This window comes from Bufo gargarizans, chromosome 3 (assembly GCF_014858855.1).
Source record: "Bufo gargarizans isolate SCDJY-AF-19 chromosome 3, ASM1485885v1, whole genome shotgun sequence".
Taxonomy (NCBI): Eukaryota; Metazoa; Chordata; class Amphibia; order Anura; family Bufonidae; genus Bufo; species Bufo gargarizans.
Genome location: NC_058082.1, coordinates 94,678,873 through 94,706,382, shown reverse-complemented (window position 1 = coordinate 94,706,382; position 27,510 = coordinate 94,678,873). Strand labels below are relative to the sequence as shown.

The following is a 27,510-nucleotide window of genomic DNA, read 5'->3' as shown; positions in this document are numbered from 1 at the left end:
AAGAATATAACTGCTATAATACTGCTTCTATGTATGAGTATATAACTACTATAATACTGCCTCCTATGTACAAGAATATAACTACTATAATACTGCTCCTATGTACAAGAATATAACTACTATAATACTGCTCCTATGTACAAGAACATAACTACTATAATACTGCCTCCTATGTACAAGAATATAACTACTATAATACTGCCTCCTATGTACAAGAATATAACTACTATAATACTGCTCTAATGTACAAGAATATAACTGCTATAATACTGCTCCTATGTACAAGAATATAACTACTATAATACTGCCTCCTATGTACAAGAATATAACTACTATAATACTGCTCCTATGTACAAGAATATAACTACTATAATACTGCTCCTATGTACAAGAACATAACTACTATAATACTGCCTCCTATGTACAAGAATATAACTACTATAATACTGCCTCCTATGTACAAGAATATAACTACTATAATACTGCTCTAATGTACAAGAATATAACTGCTATAATACTGCTCTAATGTACAAGAATATAACTACTATAATACTGCTCCTGTGTACAAGAATATAACTACTATAATACTGCTCCTATGTACAAGAATATAACTACTATAATACTGCTCCTATGTACAAGAATATAACTACTATAATACTGCTCCTATGTACAAGAATATAACTACTATAATACTGCTCCTATGTACAGGAATATAACTACTATAATACTGCTCCTATGTACAAGAGTATAACTACTATAATACTGCTCCTATGTACAAGAGTATAACTACTATAATACTGCTCCTATGTACAAGAATATAACTACTATAATACTGCTCCTATGTACAAGAATATAACTACTATAATACCGCCCCCTATGTACAGGAATATAACTACTATAATACTGCTCCTATGTACAAGAATATAACTACTATAATACTGCTCCTATGTACAAGAATATAACTACTATAATACTGCTCCTATGTACAAGAATATAACTACTATAATAATGCTCCTATGTACAGGAATATAACTACTATAATGCTGCCTCCTATGTACAAGAATATAACTACTATAATACTGCTCCTATGTACAAGAATATAACTACTATAATACTGCCTCCTATGTACAAGAATATACAGACGTGGACAAAATTGTTGGTACCCTTTGGTCAATGAAAGAAAAAGTCACAATGGTCACAGAAATAACTTTAATCTGACAAAAGTAATAATAAATTAAAATTCTATAAATGTTAACCAATGAAAGTCAGACATTGTTTTTCAACCATGCTTCAACAGAATTATGTAAAAAAATAAACTCATGAAACAGGCATGGACAAAAATGATGGTACCCCTAACTTAATATTTTGTTGCGCAACCTTTTGAGGCAATCACTGCAATCAAACGCTTCCTGTAACTGTCAATGAGACATCTGCACCTCTCAGCAGGTATTTTGGCCCACTCCTCATGAGCAAACTGCTCCAGTTGTGTCCGGTTTGAAGGGTGCCTTTTCCAGACTGCATGTTTCAGCTCCTTCCAAAGATGCTCAATAGGATTGAGGTCAGGGCTCATAGAAGGCCACTTTAGAATAGTCCAATTTTTTCCTCTTAGCCATTCTTGGGTGTTTTTAGCGGTGTGTTTTGGGTCATTGTCCTGTTGCAAGACCCATGACCTGCGACTGAGACCAAGCTTTCTGACACTGGCTAGTACATTTCTCTCTAGAATTCCTTGATAGTCTTGAGATTTCATTGTACCCTGCACAGATTCAAGACACCCTGTGCCAGACGCAGCAAAGCAGCCCCAGAACATAACAGAGCCTCCTCCATGTTTCACAGTAGGGACAGTGTTCTTTTCTTGATATGCTTCATTTTTTCGTCTGTGAACATACAGCTGATGTGCCTTGGCAAAAACTTCGATTTTTGTCTCATCTGTCCACAGGACATTCTCCCAGAAGCTTTGTGGCTTGTCAACATGTAGTTTGGCATATTCCAGTCTTGCTTTTTTATGATTCGTTTTCAACAATGGTGTCCTCCTTGGTCGTCTCCCATGTAGTCCACTTTGGCTCAAACAACGACGGATGGTGCGATCTGACACTGATGTTCCTTGAGCATGAAGTTCACCTTGAATCTCTTTAGAAGTCTTTCTAGGCTCTTTTGTTACCATTCGGATTATCCGTCTCTTAGATTTGTCATCAATTTTCCTCCTGCGGCCACGTCCAGGGAGGTTGGCTACAGTCCCATGGATCTTAAACTTATGAATAATATGTGCAACTGTACTCACAGGAACATCTAGTTGCTTGGAGATGGTCTTATAGCCTTTACCTTTAACATGCTTGTCTATAATTTTCTTTCTGATCTCTTGAGACAGCTCTTTCCTTTGCTTCCTCTGGTCCATGTCGAGTGTGGTACACACCATATCACCAAACAACACAGTGATTACCTGGAGCCATATATATAGGCCCAATGGCTGATTACAAGGTTGTAGACACCTGTGATGCTAATTAGTGGACACACCTTGAATTAACATGTCCCTTTGGTCACATTATGTTCTGTGTTTTCTAGGGGTACCATCATTTTTGTCCATGCCTGTTTCATGAGTTTATTTTTTTACATAATTCTGTTGAAGCATGGTTGAAAAACAATGTCTGACTTTCATTGGTTAACATTTATAGAATTTTAATTTATTATTACTTTTGTCAGATTAAAGTTATTTCTGTGACCATTGTGACTTTTTCTTTCATTGACCAAAGGGTACCAACAATTTTGTCCACGTCTGTAACTACTATAATACTGCTCCTATGTACAGGAATATAACTACTATAATACTGCTCCTATGTACAAGGATATAACTACTATAATACTGCCTCCTATGTACACGAATATAACTACTATAATACTGCTCCTATGTACAAGAATATAACTGCTATAATACTGCTCCTATGTACAAGAATATAACTACTATAATACTGCTCCTATGTACAGGAATATAACTGCTATAATACTGCTCCTATGTACAAGAATATAACTACTATAATACTGCTCCTATGTACAAGAATATAACTACTATAATACTGCTCCTATGTACAAGAGTATAACTACTATAATACTGCTCCTATGTACAAGAATATAACTACTATAATACTGCTCCTATGTACAAGAATGTAACTACTATAATACCGCCCCCTATGCACAGGAATATAACTACTATAATACTGCTCCTATGTACAAGAATATAACTACTATAATACTGCTCCTATGTACAAGAATATAACTACTATAATACTGCTCCTATGTACAGGAATATAACTACTATAATACTGCTCCTATGTACAAGAATATAACTACTATAATACTGCTCCTATGTACAAGAATATAACTACTATAATACTGCTCCTATGTACAGGAATATAACTACTATAATGCTGCCTCCTATGTACAAGAATATAACTACTATAATACTGCTCCTATGTACAGGAATATAACTACTATAATACTGCTCCTATGTACAAGGATATAACTACTATAATACTGCCTCCTATGTACACGAATATAACTACTATAATACTGCTCCTATGTACAAGAATATAACTACTATAATACTCCTGTATCTATACAGATTGGAGGCTGAGCAGGTATTTATGGGATATGTCAGTACAATTGCTGGATTTAATTATAGTGAATTCCATGTCTTTATCTGATCTGATTTCAGCACAAAAAAAAATACCTTCCCCGTTATACACAAATGCTGAAAAAACTTGAAAAGTGTAAAAGAGATTTAGCTTTTCTTAGTAAACATTGCGCTAAATACTGAGATCAAAGAGACAGCATCAGCATGTAATGTTATTTGAGTGATGGATTTAATGTATTGCTGTCATATAAGAGCTGGATGTAGTTAGTACATTGAGGTTATCTGACTGAGGGATCTAGTACAGTGATGTCACCTGAGTAAGGTATATAATATAGTGATGTCATCTCAGTACAGGATATAATATAGCGATGTCATCTCAGTACAGGATATAATATAGTGATGTCATCTCAGTACAGGATATAATATAGTGATGTCATCTCAGTACAGGACATAATATAGGGATGTCATCTCAGTGCAGGATATAATATAGTGATGTCATCTCAGTACAGGATATAATATAGTGATGTCACATGAGTGCAGGATATCTGTAAAGAAAAAGAAAAGCGGGGGGCACCTCCCTAGTATAATTCCTTCAACAGTAAAATATCGGTCCCCAGTACATGAGGCTCCTCGCTGGAGTAAGTTGTGCGAATATAACACCGGATAATGGCAGAAGAACTGTACAGAATCAGAAAAGGAAAGTAGAGAAAACGGGAGACTGCGGGGGCTGCACTGGTGTCTTGTAAAATGGTATTTATTGGTAAAAAACATTCAAAATATACAATTAAAATCCAATAAAAATATACAATTAAAATAGCTATGTGTCACCTGAGTACAGGATATAATACAGTGATGTCACTTGTGTACAGGATATAATACAGTGATGTCACTTGAGTAGAGAACACAATACTGTGACATCACCTGAGTGCAGGATATAATACAGTGATGTCACCAGTATAGGGAATATACGGTAATTCATAGATGTTATCTAAGTACAGACTATAATACAGTGATATCACCTGAGCAAAGGACATAATACAGTGATGTCACCTGTGTACAGGATATAATACAGTGATGTCACTTGTGTACAGGATATAATACAGTGATGTCACCTGTGTACAGGATATAATACAGTGATGTCACTTGTGTACAGGATATAATACAGTGATGTCACCTGTGTACAGGATATAATACAGTGATGTCACTTGTGTACTGGATACAATACAGTGATGTCACCTGTGTACAGGATATAATACAGTGATGTCACTTGTGTACAGGATATAATACAGTGATGTCAACTGTGTACAGGATATAATACAGTGATGTCACCTGTGTACAGGATATAATACAGTGATGTCACTTGTGTACAGGATACAATACAGTGATGTCACGTGTGTACAGGATATAATATAGTGATGTCACCTGTGTACAGGATATAATACAGTGATGTCACCTGTGTACAGGATATAATACAGTGATGTCACCTGTGTACAGGATATAATACGGTGATGTCACCTGTGTACAGGATATAATACAGTGATGTCACCTGTGTACAGGATATAATACGGTGAGGTCACCTGTGTACAGGATACAATACAGTGATGTCACGTGTGTACAGGATATAATACAGTGATGTCACCTGTGTACAGGATATAATACGGTGAGGTCACCTGTGTACAGGATACAATACAGTGATGTCACGTGTGTACAGGATATAATATAGTGATGTCACTTGTGTACAGACTATAATACAGTGATGTCACCTGTGTACAGGATATAATACAGTGATGTCACTTGTGTACAGGATACAATACAGTGATGTCACGTGTGTACAGGATATAATACAGTGATGCCACCTGTGTACAGGATATAATACAGTGATGCCACCTGTGTACAGGATATAATACAGTGATGCCACCTGTGTACAGGATATAATACAGTGATGTCACGTGTGTACAGGATATAATATAGTGATGTCACTTGTGTACAGACTATAATACAGTGATGTCACCTGTGTACAGGATATAATACAGTGATGTCACTTGTGTACAGGATATAATACAGTGATGTCACGTGTGTACAGGATATAATACAGTGATGCCACCTGTGTACAGGATATAATACAGTGATGCCACCTGTGTACAGGATATAATACAGTGATGTCACGTGTGTACAGGATATAATACAGTGATGCCACCTGTGTACAGGATATAATACAGTGATGTCACTTGTGTACAGGATATAATACAGTGATGTCACCTGTGTACAGGATATAATAGTGATGTCACCTGTATACAGGATATAATACGGTGACGTCACCTGTGTACAGGATACAATACAGTGATGTCACCTGTGTACAGGATATAATACAGTGATGTCACCTGTGTACAGGATACAATACAGTGATGTCACCTGTGTACAGGATATAATACGGTGAGGTCACCTGTGTACAGGATATAATACAGTGATGTCACTTGTGTACAGACTATAATACAGTGATGTCACCTGGAGTTCCATTTTCTTGATGCCCCTGTAATGCTACTGTATGTACGGTATAATATAGTAACCATATTATATTAATCCTCTTGTACTCGGAACCCCCTGGACTACTGCAGACCCTCCAGCATTAGTTTTGAAGGTCCAGAAATCTTGGTTTGTGGAAGAGAGAAATGCTGCCTCATGTCCCCTCTGCTTCCCTGAGAGAGTTGCAGTCTCAGGGTCCGCTCAGACCACAGACCACCAGGACTAAAAATAGCAGGGGGATGTTTTCTTTTTGTCAGATGCTGGGTCTACTGAGGACATATCATGTGACACAAAGTGCTGACTCCCACCCCCAGTCCGTCCGTCCCCCCCCACCACGAGAATAATTATATTTGTGGAGTAGGCCACCTTACCTTTCTTCAGGATAATGGAGTGATATTACAGTGTGAGATTCATCCTCTCCCATCATAATGTGTACACAGCAGTGCTCCCCAAAGAACCGCTACACACCAGCTTTTCTATCTCATTAAATGTTAAAAGTTGGGGATCCCTGATCTATATGTTTCTCCATAAGGGCAAAAAAATAGTAGTTATATTCTTGTACATAGGAGCAGTATTATAGTAGTTATATTCTTGTACATAGGAGCAGTATTATAGTAGTTATATTCTTGTATATAGGAGGCGGTATTATAGTAGTTATATTCTTGTACATAGGAGCAGTATTATAGTAGTTATATTCTTGTACATAGCAGCAGTATTATAGTAGTTATATTCTTGTACATAGGAGCAGTATTATAGTAGTTATATTCTTGTACATAGGAGCAGTATTATAGTAGTTATATCCTTGTACATAGGAGCAGTATTATAGTAGTTATATTCTTGTACATAGGAGCAGTATTATAGTAGTTATATTCTTGTACATAGGAGCAGTATTATAGTAGTTATATCCTTGTACATAGGAGCAGTATTTTAGTAGTTATATTCTTGTACATAGGAGGCAGTATTATAGTAGTTATATTCTTGTACATAGGAGGCAGTATTATAGTAGTTATATTCTTGTACATAGGAGCAGTATTATAGTAGTTATATTCTTGTACATAGGAGCAGTATTATAGTAGTTATATTCTTGCACATAGGAGCAGTATTATAGCAGTTATATTCTTGTACATAGGAGCAGTATTATAGTAGTTATATTCTTGTACATAGGAGCAGTATTATAGTAGTTATATTCTTGTACATAGGAGCAGTATTATAGTAGTTATATTCTTGTATATAGGAGCAGTATTATAATAGTTATATTCTTGTACATAGGAGCAGTATTATAGTAGTTATATACTTGTACATAGGAGCAGTATTATAGTAGTTATATTCTTGTATATAGGAGCAGTATTATAGTAGTTATATTCTTGTACATAGGAGCAGTATTATAGTAGTTATATTCTTGTACATAGGAGCAGTATTATAGTAGTTATATTCTTGTATATAGGAGCAGTATTATAGTAGTTATATTCTTGTACATAGGAGCAGTATTATAGTAGTTATATTCTTGTACATAGGAACAGTATTATAGTAGTTATATTCCTGTACATAGGAGCAGTATTATAGTAGTTATATTCCTGTACATAGGGAGCAGTATTATAGTAGTTATATTCTTGTACATAGGAGGCAGTATTATAGTAGTTATATTCTTGTACATAGGAGGCAGTATTATAGTAGTTATATTCTTGTACATAGGAGCAGTATTATAGTAGTTATATTCTTGTACATAGGAGCAGTATTATAGTAGTTATATTCTTGTACATAGGAGGCAGTATTATAGTAGTTATATTCTTGTACATAGGAGCAGTATTATAGTAGTTATATTCTTGTACATAGGAGCAGTATTATAGTAGTTATATTCTTGTACATAGGAGCAGTATTATAGTAGTTATATTCCTGTACATAGGAGCAGTATTATAGTAGTTATATTCTAGTACATAGGAGCAGTATTATAGTAGTTATATTCCTGTACATAGGAGGCAGTATTATAGTAGTTATATTCTTATACATATGGGGTACATAGAGACAATCTGTCTGTTCATCCATCTATCCATCGATCCTTCCTTCTATAATATTAGAATATGCAGTGAGGAACAGAAGTATTTGAACACCCTGCGATTTTGCAAGTTCTCCCACTTAGAAATCATGGAGGGGTCTGAAATTCACATTGTAGGTGCATTCCCACTCTGAGAGATCACATTGTATGATTTTTAAGTAATGTCTTTGTCTTGCTGCTGAACAGAAGTATTTGAACACCTGAGAAACAGCAAGAATTCTGGCTCTCAAAGACCTGTTACTGCGCCTTTATAAAGTCCACCTCTACTCCACTCATTAATCTAACTTAGTCGCACCAGTCTGAGCTCTTTAAAGACCCCTGTCCACCCCACAGTCAGTCAGACGCCCACTACTACCATGGGGAAGACCAAAGAGCTATCAAAAGAGACCAGAGACAATATTGTGGACCTCCACAAGGCTTGAAAGGCTACGGGGCAATTGCCAAGCAGCTTGGGGAAAATAGATCAACTGTTGGAGCAATTGTTAGAAAATGGAAGAGGCTAAAGACGACTGTCAGTCTCCCTCGGACTGGGGCTCCATGCAAGATCTCACCTTGTGGGGTATCACTGATGATAAGAAAGGTGAGGAATCAGCCCAGAACTACAAGGGAGGAGCTGGTCAATGACATGAAGAGAGCTGGGACCACAGTTTCAGAGGTCACTGTCGGTAGAACACTACGCCGTCATGGTTTCAGATCACACATTGCACGGAAGGTTCCCCTGCTCCAGTCATCACATGTCCAGGCCCGTCTGAAGTTTGCCAATAACCATCTTGATGATCCAGAGGAGGCATGGGAGACAGTCATGTGGTCAGATAAGACCAAAGGAGAACTTTTTGGTCTAAACTTCACTCGTTGTGTTTGGAGGAAAAAGAAGGATGAGTTGCATCCCAAGAACACCATCCCTACTGTGAAGCATGGGGGGGGGGGTAACATCATGCTTTGGGGGGGCTTTTCTGCAAAGGGGACAGGACGACTGCACTGTATTAAGGAGAGGATGAACGGGGCCATTTATTGTGAGATTTTGAGCAACAACCTCCTTCCCTCAGTCAGAGCATTGAAGATGGGTCGCGGTTGGGTCTTCCAACCTGACAACGACCCAAAGCACACAGCCAGGATAACCAAGGAGTGACTCCGTAAGAAGCATATCAAGGTTCTGGAGTGGCCTAGCCAGTCTCCAGACCTAAATCCAATAGAACATATTTGGAGGGGGCTGAAACTCAGTGTTGCTCAGCGACAGCCCCGAAACCTGACAGATCTGGAGGAGATCGGTGTGGAGTAGTGGGCCAAAACCCCTGCTACAGTGTGTGCAAACCTGGTCAAGAACTGCAGGGAACGTCTGACCTCGGTAACTGCAAACAAAGGCTTCTGTGCCAAATATTAACACTGATTCTCTCAGGTGTTCAAATACTTCTGTTCAGCCGCGCAAGACAAAGACATTCTATACAAATCATACAAAGTGATTTCCTTATTTTTTTTATTTTTATTCTGTCTCTCAGATGGGAATGCACCTACAATGTGAACGTCAGACCCTCCAAGATTTGTAAGTGGGAGAACTTGCAGAATCGCAGGGAGTTCAAACACTTCTGTTCCTCACTGTATTTGTACATAGGTGGTGACGTCATTTCACCATGTTGGACTTAGAAGTCCTCCTTTGACCCCTGGTTCCCCTTCTTGTGGTTATGAGGACCCGTGTGTAGATGGGTCGGCTTACTGGATGCCTTCACCCCTGGGTTTCTTGGGGTTGTGAAGGAGGGCACAGTATTTAGTGGCACTTTGTTCTCCTATCTCACTGACTCCTTCAGAATCCACATGATATTCTATATAACATCTCACGCAATATCCCATCGGTATTCGCCCCGTCCATAAATCAGCTGTGTTCCTCAGGGCTGAACGCTCAGTATTTTGTAATATTCCATTGCTGAGCACTTGAAATCCATTGCATGGAAGTGCAGGGTCCATGGAGACCTTTTCCCCATGGTGCTATTGACCCGAGGTCCTGGGAGCCTGCTCCATTCCAGAGGCACAATCTCATCCAGATGGAAGCCAGTGTCCTTGCAGTGCATGCGCGCAGCCGGCGGGGTCCTTACATCATGGAAACTGCTCTCACTACACCGACTTACAAGCTGGAATTTCACAAATGCAACTTAATGCTCTTTGCTTCCATGTAAGGCAGCACAGTGACATCTATATCTCCGCATTAACCCCTTCGCTGCCGGAGAGCTGACCAAAATGCTGGCGAGGAGTGGCACTTATAGTCACTAGATCATGAATGGAATTCTGCATTCACTGTAGTCATCTTCTCACCGGTCTGAAATGGCTGATAACAGGGGACAATTGCTCCACATTGACATACAGAGCGCGCAGAGACGGGCATCAAGTTTACTGTCCCTTTAAATGAGCCTAAAGGCTCTTAGTAATAGTGACTATTGCTGGACTGTCACCAGATGGCGGTAATTTCAGCGTCTTCTGTGTTCTGCCCTTAGATGCCAACGTTCTGGAGAACTGGATAACCAGTAATTATTGAAGATGGCATCATCCTTGTCTAGACGGTGGGCAGCATCCAAGGTGACTGCGTGTTGTCTTAAGGGCCGCGACACGAGACGTTACCGCGCGAAATTACTAACTGGCTGCTCTAGGCTCATGTACGTGACGCTTAATCGCCGTGTCATGGAAGGTTCTGCAACTTTCTGATAAACCTTGTGGTTGAATTCCTCATTGTTTTCAAGATCTCTGCTTGCTTGTAAAATTGGAAACATTGTTGTTTATACCAGAGGCTGATAATTCTCACAGCTGAGGGTTTGTTACAGTGAGGGCTGTATTATTATATTCCTCATTCATCTGGATAGTAGCTAGGGGTGCACATAAATTAGCGGCACTGGGGGGGGGGACCATGAAGGCGACTTTCATTCCAATACATTGCATCACCGTTTCGTTCCGTGAAGGTGACAGACTTTGGGCCTTACTGTCCCAGTCTTGGGTCATATAGTGAAGGGGATCAGTGCCCAAAGGGAACCCGCCTTCATTTGTTGCCCCCCTTGTGGTCCTCGAATATGAAGGATGCAACAAACTATCTCTGTGCAATGGCTGTAACAATCTACAATTTATAAACACTCGTTTCCTGGAGTAATAATACTCTCCCCGGTTAATATCAGGGTCACTGTGACAAGCGTCAAGAAAACTTTACCCCCCCGGGCTTAGAATATTACAGATGGCAGACATTCCTCATAGATTGTAAGCTCTTGCTGTATGTGCATGAACCCTATGAATTTGTAAAGCGCTGCGGAATATGGTGGCGCTATAGAAATACATTGTATTATTACTCCCAGCTCGCCTCCGCTACATTATATGTGGATTGCAGCGACTGCAGTAAATCCTCTTCCCCTTAGAGAGCTGGGATCCTCTCCTTCACTGGACAATGAATGGGAAGAGGGGGGTGTGATGATTTATGCAATGCAGCATATGGGGTATCGGCTGGACACATGGAGACCAGCCATTTCATCTCCCATTAAATTTTATTTCAGGGCAAACACAGCAGCTGGAAGCTTCACATTCACGCTTCAGCGCCATATACTGTATACTGCTGCGTAATATTCTGTGAGCCCAACCTCTGTCATGTCTATACTCTAATCAGCTCCAGAGCTGCATTCATAATTCTGCTGGCTGTTGTTAAAAGGGGTCTCTGAGATTTTTATACTGGTGACCTCTGATCGTTAGGGTCCGACGGCCGGGACCCCTGTTGATCGGCTGTTTCAGATGCGTCAGTGGGATATACAGACACCAGAACCAGCAGGACTGTGTATGCAGCTCTGGGTGTAACTGGAGTTCAGACCAGCGACATGTAGAACAAAGAATCTGAAAGAAGCTTCAATATGATTTGTACAGAGTGAGTGTTTTTAAGTTTTCTCCCGTTTCAAGCACTCTGCTTGCTGTCAGTAAATGGAAACCAACTCCGGACAGCAGAAAGATTTGTGCTGTTGACGTGCACAGAGGATTATCTAGGTCAACTTTCCTGTCCCAGTTCCTTCTTATCAGTGTCTGGGGCGTCTATACTTTTGCAGCAGATATAGTAATCATGCCTGTTGTCTCCTCGCCGCTTATGGCTGGTGAAAGGACCCTGATTAAATTGATGGATTTCCGCTTCCCCCGGGGCGGCGTCTGATCACAGCGCAGGTTCATCTGAGGCAGCGCGCGAGACGTTATCAGCGCTGAGGCTCTGGGGTCTCGCAGGGCGACTCAGGGCTCCATCCACAGTATATGAGGAAATTGCTTAAATAACAACCCCTCATTTATCATGTTATTACCAGTATCCGTCCCATCCTATGTAGGAGCAATCCAGACATGATTCCTTCCATGCTTTCTAGAACCATTTCCAATAATCCGGCAGATTTGCGGCCACTGGTTTGATGGATTATTGGAAATGACTAGCTATTGGAGGTGTATGGCCCATCGCCCCAGTACTGGCGGAGACATGTAAAGCGCACTGAGCGGGACTTTCTCTCGGCCTGAGACGGTGTTGTATTCCGGATTAGTGGGATTTTGTGTATGTAATTGGGTTATGTAAGTGAAATCACTGTTTAAATAAAGTTCTAAAACTTTCTAATAGACTTTGGGGGTCATTTATTAAGATCGGTGTCCAATCTTAATAGCCCCTTTAGCCGGCCTCTACATAACCTCGTTGTATCCAGCGTCGGTCTAAATGTAAGACCGATTCCTTACTGGCTTAAATTTACCATTTTCTATGCCTAAAACAGGCGTAGAAAATAATAAATGAGACGGGCCCCTTCCACGCCGCGCCCACTGAGCGGGGAAAAGTCGCAGATTGCGGCACAAATAACCTTGCGTAAATGACCTCCTTTGTGTTTCATTTCCTCACTATTTTGAAGATCACTGCTTCCTGTCATTGAATGAAAATATTCTTCTTTCCGTCCAGAGGCGGTAATCCTGCGCACAGCTCCTCCTGCTCTCGGCTGAGAAGTGGATACAATTGTATCCAGTGTAGACAATGCTCTGGACTCCAGACTGATACATTGTAACAAACTAGTAGTGACCATATTGGTTGTCACCCAGCTTTCCTTGGCTCCTGAATGGTCCATTTGCCTAGATATTACCAGCTATTGCTGGATGACAACAGTGCACACAGGAGCTGGAATGGGGTCATATTGGTTGTCACCCAGCTTTCCCAGCGACAGAAATAAACTGTAAGCAGCTGAATGGCTTGTTTTCGCCATGCGAGGGGCAGTGACAGCGCACACATGTGCCGCGGGGTAAGAATAGCAGCCGGCCTGTATGGGGGATACAATGAGCCTGGAATGTGCGGTAATGAGGTCCCCTCTGTTCTATATCCAGTGTGGAGGGCGCAGGGTATGTGGCCTGAGGAATGCTCAGCATGCTGGGGGGGGGGGGGGGGGTAGTGTCGCACGCTGCGCGCTCATACTGTACAGGACACTAATGGGGAGAGATCCTGGTAGGAAGCATTGGGAATGATTCCCTGGATAATGTACTATACTGGGATAAACTGGGACTACAAACTGACTGGGGGAAGGTAATTATCTATCTATCTGTCTATCTACATAACTTAGTTATCATTGTGTTATCTGTGATGTTACATAGGACTGCAGGTGACATCTACTACATTATCTGTACTCAGAGCGTTATCACTGTGTTATCTGTGGTGTTACATAGGACTGCAGGTGACATCTACTACATTATCTGTACTCAGAGAGCTATCACTGTGTTATCTGTGATGTTACATAGGACTGCAGGTGACATCTACTACATTATCTGTACTCAGAGAGTTATCACTGTGTTATCTGTGGTGTTACATAGGACTGCAGGTGACATCTACTACATTATCTGTACTCAGGGAGTTATCACTGTGTTATCTGTGGTGTTACATAGGACTGCAGATGACATTTACTACATTATCTGTACTCAGAGAGTTATATCTGTGGTGTTACATAGGACTGCAGGTGACATCTACTACATTATCTGTTCTCAGAAATTTATCACTGTGTTATCTGTGGTGTTACATAGGACTGCAGATGACATCTACTACATTATCTGTACTCAGAGAGTTATCACTGTGTTATATGTGGTGTTACATAGGACTGCAGGTGACATCTAATACATTATCTGTACTCAGAGAGTTATCACTGTGTTATCTATGGTGTTACATAGGACTGCAGGTGACATCTACTACATTATCTGTACTCAGAGAGTTATCACTGTGTTATATGTGGTGTTACATAGGACTGCAGGTGACATCTACTACATTATCTGTACTAAGAGAGTTATCACTGTGTTATCTGTGGTGTTACATAGGACTGCAGGTGACATCTACTACATTATCTGTACACAGAGAGTTACCAATGTGTTATCTGTGGTGTTACATAGGACTACAGGTGACATCTACTACATTATCTGTACACAGAGAGTTACCACTGTGTTATCTGTGGTGTTACATAGGACTGCAGGTGACATCTACTACATTATCTGTACTCAGAGAGTTACCACTGTGTTATCTGTGGTGTTACATAGGACTGCAGGTGACATCTACTACATTATCTGTACACAGAGAGTTACCACTGTGTTATCTGTGGTGTTACATAGGACTGCAGGTGACATCTACTACATTATCTGTACACAGAGAGTTACCACTGTGTTATCTGTGGTGTTACATAGGACTGCAGGTGACATCTACTACATTATCTGTACACAGAGAGTTACCACTGTGTTATCTGTGGTGTTACATAGGACTGCAGATGACATCTACAACATTATCTGTACTCAGAGAGTGATTACTGTGTTATCTGTGGTGTTACATAGGACTGCAGGTGACATCTACTACATTATCTGTACTCAGAGAGTGATTACTGTGTTATCTGTGGTGTTACATAGGACTGCAGGTGACATCTACTACATTATCTGTACTCAGAGAATTATCACTGTTTTGTTACATAGGACTGCAGGTGACATCTACTACATTATCTGTACTCATGGTTTATCACTGTTTTGTTACATAGGACTGCAGGCTCCACTTCTGCGTTTCTCCATTATCCGGTTCTGCTACATCTGTTTGTCGTTAGCGTTTAGTCTTTGACTGAGAACAGACACTGGTGCGCGCTGGTGCTGGACGCGCTGCTGGTCTCTGACTTTTAGACGTTGCACTGTGCAGACTCTTCTTTCTATAATTGCACTACATTTTCTGCAATATTTGGGATCTGGTGATACTTTGTGGATAATGATTTGCATGTTTTGTGTCCAGTGGCTTCTGCAGAATGTGATACAATGTAACAGATAAGATCCCTGTGCTGTGAACAGTCAGTGTGAAGCGGTCGTCTCTTACTCATTGTGAGGATTTTCCCATAACCCTGAGTTTAGTTGATGTACAGCAGTCTGCAGTCTGCAGTGTGACCGCCTCATCTGGGCAGGGGTGGCTTCAAATATGGTCCTACCACCGGGCCACCATCATCTTCCACACATGCCTCATGTCCTGACCACTTAACCTGCAACATCGCTGAGACATGAGGCACAGGGAACCTCAATCACCGCACGAGTGCAGGTTCTGCAGAATATTGCAGCCTCAGACAAATGCGATTGACCTGTCAGTTACGCTGGGACAGCTGCTTTGTCTGGGAACAATGGTGCAGTGTCTGTGGGTCTGACTCGGCTGGATCTGCCGTAATCCGGCCCAGGAACAATGCGCTGCCGCTGCAGAAAGTGGCCAGAGAGCTGCACTGATGATGGAGAGAGTGCTAGAGACAAAAAGAGAGATAAATAGTAGACAGAGAGAATGGAGAGAGATGAGAAAACAAGAGCAGAGGGAGAGAACAGAAGAGAGATGAGGAGGAGATAGACGGAAGAAGAGAGAAAAGAGAGAAGAGAGGAGCTGGAAAGGAAAGGAGAGAGAAAAGATGATAAGAGGAGAGAAAGAAGAGAGAAAAGCAAAGATCCGAGAAGAGGAATGAAAGGAGAGAAAAGGGAAGAGGATATAAGAGGAGAGAAGAAGAGAGGAGAGAGATAAATAGTGCGGGGAGAAAAGGGTAGAATGAAGAAGAGAGAGCAAATATGAGATTATAAAAGAGGAAAGAGTAGAGAAGAGGAAGGAAAGGAGAGAAGAGTTAGAGGAGAGAATAGAGAGTGGAGAGAAGGGAGTAAAGATAACCAGACTGGGGGGAGAGGTGCGTTGTACACTATCTGCTGCATGTATTGGCATTTGATAACAGTCCGCAGCAGCCACAGATAGGCAGATGTACCACATGTACCAGCAGACATTGAACCATGTTCCCATCTGCAAACATCCGGGCAGTGAATGCCATCCTTCCATGTGCCATAATATAAGGTCAGATCTTCTACATAACAGAATGTGTGACTGTCTATAAATCTTGCAAATCATTTAGCCACATTATTCTGAGCACTTCCTACTTTCGTCATCGACACCGAGTAGCTCATGATGGAAGTCCTGTGGTGAGCTGGCTCGGTGGGTATATAAGCTGTGTGATAGGCTGTCTGCACACATATCCCTTAGTGGGTATATAAGGGGTATGATAGGCTGTCTGCACACATATCTCTCAGTGAGTATATAAGGTGTGATAGGCTGTCTGCACACATATCCCTCGGTGGGTATATAAGGTGTAATAGGTTGTCTGCACACATATCTCTCAGTGGGTATATAAGGTGTGTGATAGGCTGTCTGCACACATATCCCTCGGTGGGTATATAAGGTGTGTGATAGGCTGTCTGCACACATAGCCCTCGGTAGGTATATAAGGTGTGATAGGCTGTCTGCACACATATCCCTCAGTGGGTATATAAGGTGTGTGATAGGCTGTCTGCACACATATCCCTTGGTGGTATATAAGGTGTGATAGGCTGTCTGCACACATATCCCTCGGTGGGTATATAAGGTGTGATAGGCTGTCTGCACACATATCCCTCGGTGGGTATATAAAGTGTGTGATAGGCTGTCTGCACACATAGCCCTCGGTGGGTATATAAGGTGTGATAGGCTGTCTGCACACATATCCCTAGGTGGGTATATAAGGTGTGATAGGCTGTCTGCACACATATCTCTCAGTGGGTATATAAGGTGTGTGATAGGCTGTCTGCACACATATTCCTTAGTGGGTATATAAGTTGTGTGATAGGCTGTCTGCACACATATCTCTCAGTGGGTATATAAGGTGTGTGATAGGCTGTCTGCACACATATCCCTTAGTGGGTATATAAGGGGTGTGATAGGCTGTCTGCACACATATCCCTTGGTGGTATATAAGGTGTGATAGGCTGTCTGCACACATATCCTTCGGTGGGTATATAAGGTGTGTGATAGGCTGTCTGCACACATATCCCTTAGTGGGTATATAAGGGGTGTGATAGGCTGTCTGCACACATATCCCTTGGTGGTATATAAGGTGTGATAGGCTGTCTGCACACATATCCTTCGGTGGGTATATAAGGTGTGTGATAGGCTGTCTGCACACATATCCCTTAGTGGGTATATAAGGATATAAGGGGTGTGATAGGCTGTCTGCACACATATCCTTCGGTGGGTATATAAGGTGTGTGATAGGCTGTCTGCACACATATCCCTCAGTGGGTATATAAGGTGTGTGATAGGCTGTCTGCACACATATCTCTCAGTGGGTATATAAGGTGTGTGATAGGCTGTCTGCACACATATCCCTTAGTGGGTATATAAGGGGTGTGATAGGCTGTCTGCACACATATTCCTCTGTGGTATATAAGGTGTGATAGACTGTCTGCACACATATCCCTCAGTGGGTATATAAGGTGTGTGATAGGCTGTCTGCACACATATCTCTCAGTGGGTATATAAGGTGTGTGATAGGCTGTCTGCACACATATCCCTTAGTGGGTATATAAGGGGTGTGATAGGCTGTCTGCACACATATCTCTCAGTGGGTATATAAGGTGTGTGATAGGCTGTCTGCACACATATCCCTTGGTGGTATATAAGGTTTGGTAGGCTGTCTGCACACATATCCCTCGGTGGGTATATAAGGTGTGATAGGCTGTCTGCACACATATCCCTCGGTGGGTATATAAGGTGTGTGATAGGCTGTCTGCACACATATCCCTCAGTGGGTATATAAGGTGTGTGATAGGCTGTCTGTACACATATCCCTTGGTGGTATATAAGGTGTGGTAGGCTGTCTGCACACATATCCCTCGGTGGGTATATAAGGTGTGATAGGCTGTCTGCACACATATCCCTCGGTGGGTATATAAGGTGTGTGATAGGCTGTCTGCACACATATTTCTCAGTGGGTATATAAGGTGTGTGATAGGCTGTCTGCACACATATCCCTTAGTGGGTATATAAGGGGTGTGATAGGCTGTCTGCACACATATCCCTTGGTGGTATATAAGGTGTGATAGGCTGTCTGCACACATATCCTTTGGTGGGTATATAAGGTGTGTGATAGGCTGTCTGCACACATATCCCTTAGTGGGTATATAAGGGGTGTGATAGGCTGTCTGCACACATATCCCTCGGTGGTATATAAGGTGTGATAGACTGTCTGCACACATATCCCTCAGTGGGTATATAAGGTGTGTGATAGGCTGTCTGCACACATATCTCTCAGTGGGTATATAAGGTGTGTGATAGGCTGTCTGCACACATATCCCTTAGTGGGTATATAAGGGGTGTGATAGGCTGTCTGCACACATATCCCTCGGTGGTATATAAGGTGTGATAGACTGTCTGCACACATATCCCTCAGTGGGTATATAAGGTGTGTGATAGGCTGTCTGCACACATATCTCTCAGTGGGTATATAAGGGGTGTGATAGGCTGTCTGCACACATAGCCCTCGGTGGGTATATAAGGTGTTATAGGCTGTCTGCACACATATCCCTCGGTGGGTATATAAGGTGTGATAGGCTGTCTGCACACATATCTCTCAGTGGGTATATAAGGTGTGTGATAGGCTGTCTGCACACATATCCCTTAGTGGGTATATAAGTTGTGTGATAGGCTGTCTGCACACATATCTCTCAGTGGGTATAGAAGGTGTGTGATAGGCTGTCTGCACACATATCACTTAGTGGGTATATAAGGGGTGTGATAGGCTGTCTGCACACATATCCCTTGGTGGTATATAAGGTGTGATAGGCTGTCTGCACACATATCCTTTGGTGGGTATATAAGGTGTGTGATAGGCTCTCTGCACACATATCCCTCAGTGGGTATATAAGGTGTGTGATAGGCTGTCTGCATACATATCTCTCATCGGGTATATAAGGTGTGTGATAGGCTGTCTGCACACATATCCCTTAGTGGGTATATAAGGGGTGTGATAGGCTGTCTGCACACATATCCCTCGGTGGTATATAAGGTGTGATAGACTGTCTGCACACATATCCCTCGGTGGGTATATAAGGTGTGATAGGCTGTCTGCACACATATCTCTCAGTGGGTATATAAGGTGTGTGATAGGCTGTCTGCACACATATCCCTTAGTGGGTATATAAGTTGTGTGATAGGCTGTCTGCACACATATCTCTCAGTGGGTATATAAGGTGTGTGATAGGCTGTCTGCACACATACAGACGTGGACAAAATTGTTGGTACCCTTTGGTCAATGAAAGAAAAAGTCACAATGGTCACAGAAATAACTTTAATCTGACAAAAGTAATAATAAATTAAAATTCTATAAATGTTAACCAATGAAAGTCAGACATTGTTTTTCAACCATGCTTCAACAGAATTATGTAAAAAAATAAACTCATGAAACAGGCATGGACAAAAATGATGGTACCCCTAGAAAACACAGAACATAATGTGACCAAAGGGACATGTTAATTCAAGGTGTGTCCACTAATTAGCATCACAGGTGTCTACAACCTTGTAATCAGCCATTGGGCCTATATATATGGCTCCAGGTAATCACTGTGTTGTTTGGTGATATGGTGTGTACCACACTCGACATGGACCAGAGGAAGCAAAGGAAAGAGCTGTCTCAAGAGATCAGAAAGAAAATTATAGACAAGCATGTTAAAGGTAAAGGCTATAAGACCATCTCCAAGCAACTAGATGTTCCTGTGAGTACAGTTGCACATATTATTCATAAGTTTAAGATCCATGGGACTGTAGCCAACCTCCCTGGACGTGGCCGCAGGAGGAAAATTGATGACAAATCTAAGAGACGGATAATCCGAATGGTAACAAAAGAGCCTAGAAAGACTTCTAAAGAGATTCAAGGTGAACTTCATGCTCAAGGAACATCAGTGTCAGATCGCACCATCCGTCGTTGTTTGAGCCAAAGTGGACTACATGGGAGACGACCAAGGAGGACACCATTGTTGAAAACGAATCATAAAAAAGCAAGACTGGAATATGCCAAACTACATGTTGACAAGCCACAAAGCTTCTGGGAGAATGTCCTGTGGACAGATGAGACAAAAATCGAAGTTTTTGCCAAGGCACATCAGCTGTATGTTCACAGACGAAAAAATGAAGCATATCAAGAAAAGAACACTGTCCCTACTGTGAAACATGGAGGAGGCTCTGTTATGTTCTGGGGCTGCTTTGCTGCGTCTGGCACAGGGTGTCTTGAATCTGTGCAGGGTACAATGAAATCTCAAGACTATCAAGGAATTCTAGAGAGAAATGTACTAGCCAGTGTCAGAAAGCTTGGTCTCAGTCGCAGGTCATGGGTCTTGCAACAGGACAATGACCCAAAACACACCGCTAAAAACACCCAAGAATGGCTAAGAGGAAAAAATTGGACTATTCTAAAGTGGCCTTCTATGAGCCCTGACCTCAATCCTATTGAGCATCTTTGGAAGGAGCTGAAACATGCAGTCTGGAAAAGGCACCCTTCAAACCGGACACAACTGGAGCAGTTTGCTCATGAGGAGTGGGCCAAAATACCTGCTGAGAGGTGCAGATGTCTCATTGACAGTTACAGGAAGCGTTTGATTGCAGTGATTGCCTCAAAAGGTTGCGCAACAAAATATTAAGTTAGGGGTACCATCATTTTTGTCCATGCCTGTTTCATGAGTTTATTTTTTTACATAATTCTGTTGAAGCATGGTTGAAAAACAATGTCTGACTTTCATTGGTTAACATTTATAGAATTTTAATTTATTATTACTTTTGTCAGATTAAAGTTATTTCTGTGACCATTGTGACTTTTTCTTTCATTGACCAAAGGGTACCAACAATTTTGTCCACGTCTGTATACCTTAGTGGGTATATAAGGGGTGTGATAGGCTGTCTGCACACATATCCCTCAGTGGGTATATAAGTTGTGTGATAGGCTGTCTGCACACATATCTCTCAGTGGGTATATAAGGTGTGATAGGCTGTCTGCACACATATCCCTTAGTGGGTATATAAGTTGTGTGATAGGCTGTCTGCACACATATCTCTCAGTGGGTATATAAGGTGTGTGATAGGCTGTCTGCACACATATCCCTTAGTGGGTATATAAGGGGTGTGATAGGCTGTCTGCACACATATCCCTTGGTGGTATATAAGGTGTGATAGACTGTCTGCACACATATCCCTCGGTGGGTATATAAGGTGTGTGATAGGCTGTCTGCACACATATCCTTCGGTGGGTATTCAAGGTGTGCGATAGACTGTCTGCACACATAGCCCTCGGTGGGTATATAAGGGGTGTGATGGGCTGTCTGCACACATAGCCCTCGGTGGGTATATAAGGTGTGATAGGCTGTCTGCACACATATCCCTCGGTGGGTATATAAAGTGTGTGATAGGCTGTCTGCACACATAGCCCTCGGTGGGTATATAAGGTGTGATAGGCTGTCTGCACACATATCCCTAGGTGGGTATATAAGGTGTGATAGGCTGTCTGCACACATATCTCTCAGTGGGTATATAAGGTGTGTGATAGGCTGTCTGCACACATATTCCTTAGTGGGTATATAAGTTGTGTGATAGGCTGTCTGCACACATATCTCTCAGTGGGTATATAAGGTGTGTGATAGGCTGTCTGCACACATATCCCTTAGTGGGTATATAAGGGGTGTGATAGGCTGTCTGCACACATATCCTTTGGTGGTATATAAGGTGTGATAGGCTGTCTGCACACATATCCTTCGGTGGGTATATAAGGTGTGTGATAGGCTGTCTGCACACATATCCCTTAGTGGGTATATAAGGGGTGTGATAGGCTGTCTGCACACATATCCCTTGGTGGTATATAAGGTGTGATAGGCTGTCTGCACACATATCCTTCGGTGGGTATATAAGGAGTGTGATAGGCTGTCTGCACACATATCCCTCAGTGGGTATATAAGGTGTGTGATAGGCTGTCTGCACACATATCTCTCAGTGGGTATATAAGGTGTGTGATAGGCTGTCTGCACACATATCCCTTAGTGGGTATATAAGGGGTGTGATAGGCTGTCTGCACACATATCCCTCGGTGGTATATAAGGTGTGATAGGCTGTCTGCACACATATCCCTCAGTGGGTATATAAGGTGTGTGATAGGCTGTCTGCACACATATCCCTTGGTGGTATATAAGGTGTGATAGGCTGTCTGCACACATATCCCTCGGTGGGTATATAAGGTGTGATAGGCTATCTGCACACATATCCCTCGGTGGGTATATAAGGTGTGTGATAGGCTGTCTGCACACATAGCCCTCGGTGGGTATATAAGGTGCTATAGGCTGTCTGCACACATATCCCTTGGTGGGTATATAAGGTGTGATAGGCTGTCTGCACACATATCTCTCAGTGGGTATATAAGGTGTGTGATAGGCTGTCTGCACACATATTCCTTAGTGGGTATATAAGTTGTGTGATAGGCTGTCTGCACACATATCTCTCAGTGGGTATATAAGGTGTGTGATAGGCTGTCTGCACACATATCCCTCAGTGGGTATATAAGGTGTGTGATAGGCTGTCTGCACACATATCCCTTAGTGGGTATATAAGGGGTGTGATAGGCTGTCTGCACACATATCCCTTGGGGGTATATAAGGTGTGATAGGCTGTCTGCACACATATCCTTTGGTGGGTATATAAGGTGTGTGATAGGCTGTCTGCACACATATCCTTTGGTGGGTATATAAGGTGTGATAGGCTGTCTGCACACATAGCCCTCGGTGGGTATACAGACGTGGACAAAATTGTTGGTACCCTTTGGTCAATGAAAGAAAAAGTCACAATGGTCACAGAAATAACTTTAATCTGACAAAAGTAATAATAAATTAAAATTCTATAAATGTTAACCAATGAAAGTCAGACATTGTTTTTCAACCATGCTTCAACAGAATTATGTAAAAAAATAAACTCATGAAACAGGCATGGACAAAAATGATGGTACCCCTAGAAAACACAGAACATAATGTGACCAAAGGGACATGTTAATTCAAGGTGTGTCCACTAATTAGCATCACAGGTGTCTACAACCTTGTAATCAGCCATTGGGCCTATATATATGGCTCCAGGTAATCACTGTGTTGTTTGGTGATATGGTGTGTACCACACTCGACATGGACCAGAGGAAGCAAAGGAAAGAGCTGTCTCAAGAGATCAGAAAGAAAATTATAGACAAGCATGTTAAAGGTAAAGGCTATAAGACCATCTCCAAGCAACTAGATGTTCCTGTGAGTACAGTTGCACATATTATTCATAAGTTTAAGATCCATGGGACTGTAGCCAACCTCCCTGGACGTGGCCGCAGGAGGAAAATTGATGACAAATCTAAGAGACGGATAATCCGAATGGTAACAAAAGAGCCTAGAAAGACTTCTAAAGAGATTCAAGGTGAACTTCATGCTCAAGGAACATCAGTGTCAGATCGCACCATCCGTCGTTGTTTGAGCCAAAGTGGACTACATGGGAGGCGACCAAGGAGGACACCATTGTTGAAAACGAATCATAAAAAAGCAAGACTGGAATATGCCAAACTACATGTTGACAAGCCACAAAGCTTCTGGGAGAATGTCCTGTGGACAGATGAGACAAAAATCGAAGTTTTTGCCAAGGCACATCAGCTGTATGTTCACAGACGAAAAAATGAAGCATATCAAGAAAAGAACACTGTCCCTACTGTGAAACATGGAGGAGGCTCTGTTATGTTCTGGGGCTGCTTTGCTGCGTCTGGCACAGGGTGTCTTGAATCTGTGCAGGGTACAATGAAATCTCAAGACTATCAAGGAATTCTAGAGAGAAATGTACTAGCCAGTGTCAGAAAGCTTGGTCTCAGTCGCAGGTCATGGGTCTTGCAACAGGACAATGACCCAAAACACACCGCTAAAAACACCCAAGAATGGCTAAGAGGAAAAAATTGGACTATTCTAAAGTGGCCTTCTATGAGCCCTGACCTCAATCCTATTGAGCATCTTTGGAAGGAGCTGAAACATGCAGTCTGGAAAAGGCACCCTTCAAACCGGACACAACTGGAGCAGTTTGCTCATGAGGAGTGGGCCAAAATACCTGCTGAGAGGTGCAGATGTCTCATTGACAGTTACAGGAAGCGTTTGATTGCAGTGATTGCCTCAAAAGGTTGCGCAACAAAATATTAAGTTAGGGGTACCATCATTTTTGTCCATGCCTGTTTCATGAGTTTATTTTTTTACATAATTCTGTTGAAGCATGGTTGAAAAACAATGTCTGACTTTCATTGGTTAACATTTATAGAATTTTAATTTATTATTACTTTTGTCAGATTAAAGTTATTTCTGTGACCATTGTGACTTTTTCTTTCATTGACCAAAGGGTACCAACAATTTTGTCCACGTCTGTATAAGGTGTGATAGGCTGTCTGCACACATATCCCTCGGTGGGTATATAAGGTGTGATAGGCTGTCTGCACACATATCCCTCAGTGGGTATATAAGTTGTGTGATAGGCTGTCTGCACACATATCCCTCAGTGGGTATATAAGTTGTGTGATAGGCTGTCTGCACACATATCCCTCAGTGGGTATATAAGGAGTGTGATAGGCTGTCTGCACACATATCCCTCAGTGGGTATATAAGTTGTGTGATAGGCTGTCTGCACACATATCTCTCAGTGGGTATATAAGGTGTGATAGGCTGTCTGCACACATATCCCTTAGTGGGTATATAAGTTGTGTGATAGGCTGTCTGCACACATATCTCTCAGTGGGTATATAAGGTGTGTGATAGGCTGTCTGCACACATATCCCTTAGTGGGTATATAAGGGGTGTGATAGGCTGTCTGCACACATATCCCTCGGTGGGTATATAAGGTGTGTGATAGGCTGTCTGCACACATATCCTTCGGTGGGTATATAAGGTGTGATAGGCTGTCTGCACACATATCCTTCGGTGGGTATTTAAGGTGTGCGATAGACTGTCTGCACACATAGCCCTCGGTGGGTATATAAGGGGTGTGATGGGCTGTCTGCACACATATTCCAGCTGTGTAGGAGACTGGATGAGGAACGGACAAACTCTGCTACAAAGCTGAGGTTGTGGAAAACAGTCATATGTCACAGGTCATACACTAGGACAAGACTGAGCCCAGCAACAAGACAAAAAGTAGTCATACTGCAGGTCTCTTCCAGGCAATGATTTCTAAGCATACTGGGCTTTCAAGATGTGCTGTTCAAGTTCTTTTGTAGAAGCACACAGAATAGTCAACGCTGAGGATGGTAGATGCAGTGGTCAGCCAAGGAAACTTAGTGTAACGGGCAGCAGGTGTGGACCCACTGTGCCAACTAACCAGTTTGACTGGGCTAAACCTAAGGGTGTTGTCCTCGTGGTTTCCTGGCATCCACCCTTTAACCCATGTACAGGGATTAGGTCTTTGCCAGAGGGAGCCAACCAGACTGCTACCTCTTGGAGTAGTCCTGGTGTAGTTGGATGCTGACCTCAGGGGTCAGAGACACCAATGTGAAGCACCAAGGACCCAGGCAAAAGGTGTTGTCTGAACACAGTCCAAAGTCAGGGCAGGCTGAGTACTTGCATATTCCAAAGAGCAATTCCAAGGTCTGGGTATGTGCATAGTCCAGGTCACAGTTTAATGGTCGAGGCAGGCGGCAAGGAGCAGAATCGGTAGACAGGCAAGGTTCAGTACACAAGTATTAAGACAACAGACGCCTTCACTGGTTACTAGAAACTAGGCAACCTTAAAGCTCAGATGAGGAGGTGGATCCACAGCCCAGCTAAGTAGAAAGATTGATCAGCTCGCCGGTATTACACGTAGTGTAGCAGATATGTTTTTAAAGGAACTCAACAAGGAGGTTGTTTCAAATATCTTGGAAAACTAACCAAAGACCTTCTGTGGATGCAGTTTTGCTCAACTCATTCTGTCTCTTCATGTAATCCCAGACAGACTGGATGATGAGATCAGGGCTCTGTGGGGCCATATCTTCCCTTCCAGGACTCCTGATGGTAGTTCTTAATGACATTGGCTGGATGTTTGGGGTCATTGTCCTGCTGCAGAATAAACTTGGAGTCAATCAGATGCCTCCCTGATGGTATTGCATGATGTTTAAGTATCTGCCTGTATTTGTCATCATGGAGAACACCATTAATCCTGACCCAACTCCATTTGCTGAAATGCAGCCACAAACTTGCAGGGACCCTCCACCATCTTCACTGCTGCACGCAGACTCTTATTACTTTACCAATATTTATGCTGCCATTTTTCTGCACCCCAGTTTCTATGTTTTTGTGCATAGTTGAGTCAGGTGACCTTGTTTTCATGTTGAAGGTATGGCTTTTTGGCCTTTGTTCTTCCATGAAGTCCACTTATGGCTAGACTTCTCCGAACAATATATGGGTGTACCTGGGTCCCACTGGTGTCTTCCAGTACTGAGCTGATGGCATTGCTGGAAATCTTTGGATTTCGAAGGAAAGTAAGCATGAAATGTCTTTCATCTGCTGCTACATTGAAATCTTTGCCTGGGAGAGACTTTGCTGATACGGTACGACTACCTTGTGTCTTGCCTTGGTGTATGACCTGTGACACGAGACTGTCTTCCACAACCTCAGCTTTGTAGCAGAGTTTGGCTGTTCCTCACCCAATCTCAACAGTTACACAACTGTTTCTGTTAATGACTGTGTTTCAACCTACATATGAAAATGATGACTGTTAGCACCTGTTTGGTGTAACTGGTTAATCATGACTGACTATAACTCTACAAAATCCTTGACTGTGTGCAAGTAAGTGTACCTAGAAGAACTGATGCCGAAGGTAAAATAGGGGGCGTCACACGGAATACCGGTTGGATTTAGATTTATTTTCTCTTTATTCACTTTGCATTTTGTTAATTGATAATTATAAACTATTACCACTTTTATTTTTGAACGCATTCTTACTCTGCAG

The 27,510-nt window shown here is 42.1% G+C and overlaps 1 protein-coding gene across 5 annotated transcripts in view; it reads left to right on the top strand.

Moving 5' to 3' along the window:
* Positions 1–27,510, top strand: part of LOC122931045 (disheveled-associated activator of morphogenesis 2) — a 222,037-nt gene that overhangs the window by 12,464 nt on the left and 182,063 nt on the right. Inside the window, exon 1 of one of the 5 annotated variants that reach the window (XM_044284945.1) lies at positions 13,641–13,743. The exons of the other annotated variants lie outside the window; for them this stretch is intronic. The gene's annotated coding sequence lies outside the window, so the exon portion shown is untranslated. Of the gene's footprint in view, positions 1–13,640; positions 13,744–27,510 lie in introns of those variants that run through there. 5 annotated transcript variants of the gene reach the window in all.